The sequence below is a fragment of the Coturnix japonica genome, chromosome 12, assembly GCF_001577835.2.
Source record: "Coturnix japonica isolate 7356 chromosome 12, Coturnix japonica 2.1, whole genome shotgun sequence".
Lineage (NCBI taxonomy): Eukaryota > Metazoa > Chordata > Aves > Galliformes > Phasianidae > Coturnix > Coturnix japonica.
Genome location: NC_029527.1, coordinates 16,543,423 through 16,552,007, shown reverse-complemented (window position 1 = coordinate 16,552,007; position 8,585 = coordinate 16,543,423).

The following is an 8,585-nucleotide window of genomic DNA, read 5'->3' as shown; positions in this document are numbered from 1 at the left end:
GCTGACCTGTTTTGTGGTGAAGGAATAAAAAGTGTCTCTGCAGAAAGAGGAGCAGAGATTTGCAGCTGCCCTGTAAGTCCTTCTCTGCTACATGGGAGGTGATGCTGCTGGGCTGGCACGAGCCTCACAGATGCTCCCAGAGCAGCATAGGTCCCCATTGATGCTGCTAATACAGAATTGCTGCTTGGTTGCTCTGTGGCTGAGGTAAGTGAAAGTCTGGCCCAGAGACGATGGTGATGAAGAATGACCAGAGGTACAAGGTGATGCTGTGGACAAGCTCTGCCTGCAGGCAGTGTCCCATAGATCTGGGAGCATTGGGAGGACCAACCTTGAGTGTTGCTGTGAGTTCATAGTTTCATAGTCTCGTGCGGGTTGGAAGGGACCTTACAGATCATCGAGTCCAGCCCCTGGGATTCGAGCCCTGTGTAGCAGAGCGGCACTTCTACCACTTGCACCACGGGGGGGATTCGAACTCCGGGCCCCAGTGTCCTTAACCACTGCGCCACCGGGGCGCACTGCCTGCTAAGAACTGCTCGTGGACTGCAAACAGGGGAGAGTGCTCTGCATAAAAGGGATCACTCCAAACTGTGATATGTTCTCTAGTGAGAGCATTTGCGGTGCTGCATTCCTGACTAATTTTCAGTTTTTCTCTTCTGTACAAATATAAAGGGATAAATGAAGTGGAAAATGCTGCTGTGCAGCTGGTTTTGGTTTTGCCTCTTTTCTTTGAACATAAGAGTGCAAATGCAGATTTGCTTGAAACATTGTTAAGAAATTTTCATTTCCCGGATCCTCAATAAGAACAAATTGATTGAAGGAGAAAGACAGAAAAAGAGCTGGAAGAAACTGATCAGAAAGGCAGACAGGTGGCAATGAAACCCGGCAGCTCCTCTTCTGCTGACTGTCTACTGCAACAAGCTGAATCCCTGCATGTATCCTGGTTTTGCCTGTGGTTGTTTGTAGAGATGTATGGTTGCAGTAGAGAGCAAAAAGCAAGCAAACAAAAAACCACCACCAACAAAAAACCCAACAAACCGCATTTTCAGCTCAAAGAGGTATTTTGTGGCAACATACTGTTTTTTTTTGTTTTTTTTTTTCACTGGTAGTGATCAAGTGAGTCATCCGGTTTGTAGTCAAAAATAGATCCAGTAATGCAGATTGAAAAATAAAACAGCAATGCGTGTGGTTATGAATGCAGCTGTTGTGATATGGCTTTCCTAATTTGGCCATATTCATGCAAGGTTTTCCTTCCAAAGATTTATGCAGTTGGTTTCATCATCAAAGGATTATTTGTAGTGAGTAAAGCTCTTCAAATCATCTATAAGTCTCTGAATTTGGTAATACTATCAGTACAGAAGTGACAAATAGCATCAGTGAAGAAAATGAATAATCTTTTTTGCCTTTTTATTTTGAATAATCAAAGATTTTCCCTCTTTTGCTGCCCACACCATGGGCTTGTAGGAGTTACTCCAGTGCTCTGAGCAGTGCAGCTGGCACTGGGGCTGCTCTGCAGTGTGCCTAGCACTGCCGCTGGTAGGGAACAGAACCTCCTGGGAGAGCTGAAGGGGGATGCAGAGAGGCAAGACAGTGTCCACAGAGAGATGCTTCAGGGGAAGGGAAGTTTCAGCTGATACCTGTGGCTGTCTGAGGTCTGGAGATGGATGTGGGCACATCGGCTGCTCATGTGCTGGGAAATTCATGGGGAGGGAGAGGAGACAAGGTGGGCTGAGCTGCTGTGAGTGGAACGGCTGTGGGAATGTGGTGGTGTGGGGCTGTGCTGGGCAGGAGGATGGTTTGGAACCACCCATCATCAGCCTTCCAAAGGCAGGACCTGGTCAGAGCTGGGTCAGCAGCCCTGGTTCCTTGCTGAGCACGGCAAGGCTTGCAGATGGGCATACAGACGGATATAGAGTTGTGATGCTGTTCTACTTTAGTCCTGTCACACTCTGTCACACACTGCGTCTGTGGCCTACTGCTGGAGCTGTTTTATTTAAAGGCGGGGATGCCAGGCTGAACCTCCACCTCCAGAGAAGGAAACCTGAGCAACAGTATGAAAGTAACAGAAGGAATTTTGCACAGCACTGTAGTTCAAAAGAAAACCTTCAGCAAATGAACTAGCCTTATGTGATGCCTCTTTGGAGTTCGGTGTTTAGTTTTATGGATTTCTGGATTAAATAGGCATTCATTTAGACAAGAAGAATTCTCTTTTACTTTTCCAAAAGTCACACCTGGAAACAGCATGGGAATCTTGGGAGGAAAAACACTCAGAACAAAGATTCCTTCCCTGCAAAGCACCTTCTCAATCAACAAACCAGCCCGTGTCCCTCTTACAGCTCCCACTTCAGTCCTCTGGGACAAATTCAGGTCAGAACTCTCCAAGACAGCCCCATTGCTGCTGCCCCATAGCACACCAGGATGGAGCACTGCTCTCCGTACCACTGGTGAGGAGGACACTAATTCTCCTCTTTGAGTTGTGGCTGTATAATGTTGTGTCAGTGTCCTGGCAGTGCCATTCACATGTTCTTACCTCACCCCCATTCTTCTTTGCAGGACCCATTGTAGTTTGATAGTAGGTGTTCTGCTTTCTGAAATAAGTGATACACTGCAGAACTGCCAGCAAATAGTTAAGCTGCCACTTACTATGGTAATAAACAGTAATTGCCCTCTGAAACAGGAATTGTGCCATTGTTGGAAGGAAAAGAAAATCATGTTACTCTGGGCTGTCCTGTTGCTACAGGGACTCAAGAAAAATGGTGTTTATCATTGGTATTTCAATAGCATAACACTGTAGGGCCTTTCTAAATCCACCCAGCTTAGCTGGTGTTCCACAAGTTTAAAAAGCAGTATAGATTTTAAGGAGAGCATTTATTTCCCTGTACTTCAGCTAGTTTATCAAACGCTCTCACAAGCTGAATCCATGCATCGCTTAAAAATGAAAGGCATCCCAATGTCACACAGGTTATTTCTGAGCAATGACAGAGTCACAAGTGTAAGAGTTTCCACTATTTGCTCAATGTGAGAGCATGGAGCAATGCAGGAGGGTTTGGATGTGAATAACGTGCCCAGAAGTGAGCCCAGCCACCAGCAATGGGGAGCCTTTCCCCAAAGCCATGGCAGCACGTGGGGTTGATGCACACATGGTCCGATGGAGCTCCAGAGCTCCAAAGCTGGTCTGCTTTTCCCACATGTTTAACAATTAAGACTGAAGGGTGGGGAATTGAGCAAGGCTTGCTTGCAGTAACTGGAGAATTCTGCATCAAAGCTGCAAAGGTTCAGTGCAGCATCCACAGAACCATCATCTTCCATCAAAAAGGCTTTTGGACTTCTGCGAGTGCTAAGACTACCTAGAAATCAATGGTCTTCTTTTTTTAACTGGTGTTTAACTAGAAGTGACAAACACCTCCGACCATACCCAGAGATCTGACTTGCTGAAATCTCTGCTTCATCCTGCAATGGGTGTTTATGGGCCAGCATAAACTTGCTTAGTGTTTATATGAGATTGCTCCAGGCAGAAAGAAAGGAGAACCACTTTTCCTTGTTTGGGTGTGGGTATGTGATGGAGAATCAACTTGCCAGGATACATTTCCTTGCTTCCCCAAGCCAGCTGTGTGAGCCAGCTTTGTGCCACTGGAGCACATGGACGTTTACAGAGGGCACATTTCTGAGGCCAGGACCGACTGCTGTATGTGTGCCTGCACGCTCTGCTGGGCAGCACAGTGCCATGTAGAGCCTGGCTCCTAGGCAAGGAGCAACTGAGGTGAGCAGCTCTTCCTCCCTCTCATGCTGAATTCTCTTCCTTTTTCCCTTTTTGGTAGCAGGCCATTCAAGTTCCATTCACGCAGGGTAGGATTTATGCTGGTGATTTAGGAGGTGCGAGTCACCCACTCCTGTCTCAGACACTTTACCAGAAATCTGGTACACAACCCCTGTGACATTACATGGACATTCCACATATTTGTCTCCATTCATCCATTAGTTCTGTGTTAATCTTGTTTATAACCTCGTTGTTACTCCTTAAAAAATGCCAGCTCATTCATCTCGGAGTGGCTCCCACTCAGATGCTGTCTGCTAATTTGATTTAAGGTGCTGTAACTTGTCAGACCTGTCACCAGGAAAGATGCCTCCTCCGGGCTTGGGGCTGCTTCGGGGAGCTCGTGGTCAGAGCTGAGCTGAGATGGATGGGTTACCGAGACACATCTCTGTCCACAGAGAGTCCACGTGGAGATAAACACATCTGAACAACACTTCTCAGAGAGAGCCCTTATGTTTTCACCGTGGCTGACCTCTGCCATGGGGATATCAGCACCAGGGGCATGTGTCCTTTCCCTGTCCTAGAGCAGAGGTCACAAAGACACAGCAAGTCATGGGCAGTGAGCCCACCTGAACCCATGCAGTGCCCCATTCTGGAGCAGGGACCTGCAGGCTGCTGTGCTTGTTTCCTGGAGTGACCAGTGGTGTCTGCACACAGCAGAGCAGCACTGCGTGCACTGATAAATGCAAACTCCTTCCTGAAACCTCTGTGTGCTGACCACCCTGGGGCTCTCCCAGCAGGATTTCCCCTGGCTTGAGAAAAGCTGTACGCTGCCCCTCCTGCTTTTACAGGCAGAGCACAGAGGAGAGGATGGAGAAGCAGTGCAGGAGCTGCCGTGCACTGAGCAGTGCTGGTTGCTGGGGAATGCAGCACTGAAGTCTGTAACTGTGCCGAAGTCTGGGAGGGAGGAGGGGATGTTTCAGCCTTCTAGAAGTTGAAGTTACTTTTGTTCTCTGATTGGTCTTCAAAATATCTCCCTCCTGGGAAATTAATATAAATGAGAGACGTATTGTGGTTACTACCTGGATAGCACCAGTCTATTAATATTTTAATTCTCTCAAGTAGGCTCCACAAAATAAACAGTGCCAAAACATAGAGCTCAGCAATGTGCAAAATAGAAAGTCTCCTGTCATTTGCTCAGAGCAGAAATGATCTTGTTGCATTTAAGCCAGATAGCTTACTCTCAGAATGGCTGCACGGAACATTTGTCTGCGTATGCATCATGAACGGAGCTGAAATACCCATGAATAGTAGGAATTGATCATAATACAATAGGAAAAATGAGAGGTGGATGTTACAGCTTGGAGCACACTGGATGCTGTGCAAACAGACTGAATGTGCTCCTCCAGCAGCAGCTCATGGCCATCAGCATGAGCTGTGTGTCCTGTCAGAGGACCCTGCACCTGGCTATGGCAGAACAAGGATGAATGCACAGTGAAACTCCTGGGAGTGATGTATGGGGGCATGAGCAGGATGCTGAACAGACTCAGACATGGGGAGCAGAGAGGGCCATTTCTAGGTGGCAGTTCTTTTTGTAAGTGATAAAGCAATAGAACAACCGACTTTGCTAACCTTATCGCTATAGCTTGATCTAGAGTTTGATCATCATTCTGGTGCTCACAGAGAAACAATCTTCTGCTTTCTAATGCTTATAGAAAAAACACATTCTGCTTTCTAGCAAATTCTGGCCTTTTTGGTTGAATTAGCACCCAGTAAGCTGCAATTAAATTTAGGGATATTCATATGTTATTAAATAAAAGGAAATGTGACTAGAGAATGTGTAAGTATATCAATACTTGCTCTAAAAGTACCATCCTGCTCTGCAAGTACAGTGAGTGCAGTCTGTGCTGCACAGAAATACAGGGGATGGAGAGCCAGGAATGCTGCAGCTGCAGAAGTGTGAGCAGGAGCTGCACCTCAGTGAGTGCAGAAGGAGCCCCTGTGTCCCTGTGCCCTCATCCCCCTGTGTCCCTGCCCGCAGGATGCAAAGCTCTGCCTGGGCTGCAGCTGCTGCTCTGTGCAGAGAACAGAACCGTGCAGCTGAATAATAATAAATAACACAAGAAGAATGAAAGAAAGCTTGACTGTAAGCTGGAGCTACCCAAGGGTTTTTGTAATTTATTTTCTGGCCTTACCTCTGGTTTTATGTGTGTCTTTCCTATAAGCAGCCAGTAAAAACACTCCTTGCTATGGCAACTGCCTCCTTCATCATTTAGGCAGGCATAATGCACCATTCTATGGACACCCGTGCCAATTAGTGCTGAAAACATGTATAGACAAAGTATTTTAAAGCAGCAACTCTGTTACATTAGCATTTTCCATTAAGCTCTTTATTTTTGATCATCCAAAATGAGTACTAACAGTCACTCTGGGGCTGGCACCGGGTGTGCTGGGGTATCTGCTGCCCTGGGATGCACAGCGGGAGGGAATGTCCTGTCCTGCCCCTTGGTGTGACTGAATCAAGTGACAAAACTGCTTCCTTTCACTTTTATCTGCAGTGTGGGATGTACCATATTTACAAAGCAGAGCTTGGTGTGCCTTCATAACTCACTGCTGTGGAAGGAGTTGTTGGGATGATGTATTGAAACGCAGCCATCTCCATTATGGCACGCTGCGTATGTTTTTAAAAGCTATTCTTAAAATTAATAGTACTCTGTAATGCTGATAAAGTAGGAAGCATTTATAATTTGTTGCACTCTTTCTAAACCCGCATTAGTCTGCTTTCCACTTGACTGACTCATATTTTTTTATAGATACGGTGGTTTAAAATTTATTAATGGTGAAATAAAGGAACAAGACCTTTATTATTTAGTGGATCCATAATTTTGAAATGCTACATAAGGATCCCTGTGCTTCCTTTCCACCACTAATTAATGTCTGAATATTGATGTTAGTTCTCACTGCCACGTGAATGTTCACGCTCATCTACAGGCTTCCTCCTCTCTGATGGGCTCAGCAGGGCTGTGCTATTCGAACCTTAACAAGTTCTATCTGCTTCACAGACCAGAAGGGGTGCATACATTCATGTGATATTCAATGTTTGGTGTGTAATTCCACCACGAAGGCTCAAGGAAACAGCACTTTGCACTTCTCTGAGCCCAAGGATGGAACACACTGCTGCCTGACCAGTTTTCTGCTCCAGAGCTGCAGGAGTTGAGCTGGGCTCAGCACAGCCCTGCTCACAGTGCTGGGCAGCCCTCATCGCTGCTGAGGTCCCCTCAGTTCCTGGTCTGGCCCACAGGGGCTGGGCTGGTGGCTGCTTGGCCGAGCATCCACTTCACTGCCATCAGGATTACTCTGCACAGGGCCTTGATTCATCTGGGTATAGACTGGGACATAAATATGCTCAAAAGAAATGATCAAAATTATTAATGTTGTTTTTCTAACCTTTTTAATGAGGTGATACTCACTTCCATCAGTGCTGCCAGTGTTGGAATCTTCGATTTTATTTTTTTTCCAAAGAGCTTTAATTGAGCTAGGTATAAATAGCATATCAGTAAACAAGACCTTTTGGCTGTGTGAATCACGTCTGAAATATTTGCAAGCCCTCTGCAGCCTCTGATGGTGAGGAATGTGCTCATTAGGCTGGTCCAGATGCATTCTGCAGCCCGGTGAGAACCTGGCTTCTCCAGGAGATAAATCACTGCAGCAATAATGTGCCCATCGCTCAGTGTTATACCGTGGGTCTGCCCAGCCTTCAGATCCATCCAGATACACACAAAGGGGCTTTTGACACAGGAACTGAAGGCACCCGTGTTATGTCACCCCATTTAATTTACACTCTACTTCCGAGCTTTCCAGAGGGACTCCAGCAAATCCCATAAACAAGGCTGTGTTGAAAGCAAAATGGACACTGAAGAAAACCAGCAGTTCTAACTCTGAGTTTACTTACTTGGGAATTTCTTAACTGAGCACTCATGTGAGAAATATCTCTACTGAATCTTGACTTGGTAATGGAGGATGGTCCCCATCTTCTTTGGGAAAGCACTGTGTTTTCCTTCGTTGATCTCTATGGCATTAATTACATACATTTGATTGAGTGTAGAAGTGTTTGCAGATTTGGAAACTCTTTATTTCTAAAATCAAGCTTTGTGTCTGTGGGTATGTATACACACATAACCTCATTACCTAAATTATAAATGGATTTGTGAAACAGAGGTCACAGAGTGAAAAGAGGCTTTGCACAGAGCTGTTGGGTACACAGCGCAGTTCTGTCCTGAGAAATTAAAGCAAAATATCTATATCTGAACATATTCTAGAACATACTTTGGTTCCAGATCCTTCCAATTTGTCTAAACTGCAAAAGGGGGAGTGGAGCTTTTCTTACCTTGCCCATCTCGTCTTGGAAATTTAATTTATTACATTTACACACTGCCCTTTATCTGAGGGTTTCAGAGTGCACAGTGGATCTTAATTAAACTGACTGTATGCAGGTTTGCATTGGATTTAAACATCCTGACCCAGAGAGAGAAAATCAGTTGATAAGAAAAGGAAGGCACCTTCCATGGAGGGCTTGAAGGCTCAAGGGGTGGTTCTGTTGTGGGCACTGTGTTATCTGCACATCTCTGTCCTTTGGGTGCCAAGATCACTCCGTGGTCTCATGAGATACAGAGGAGTTCCACTCTCTGTGGAGGTAAATACGCACCATTGGGATCCTGAGCAGAGATCTTCAGAGCATCAGTGCTTCCACACTGGAAGATCCCTACACAGCTACATGTAAAGGGACTCTTGTCTCAGGAGCTGTTCCTGCTTCTTTTGAGGTTCCACCTACCTG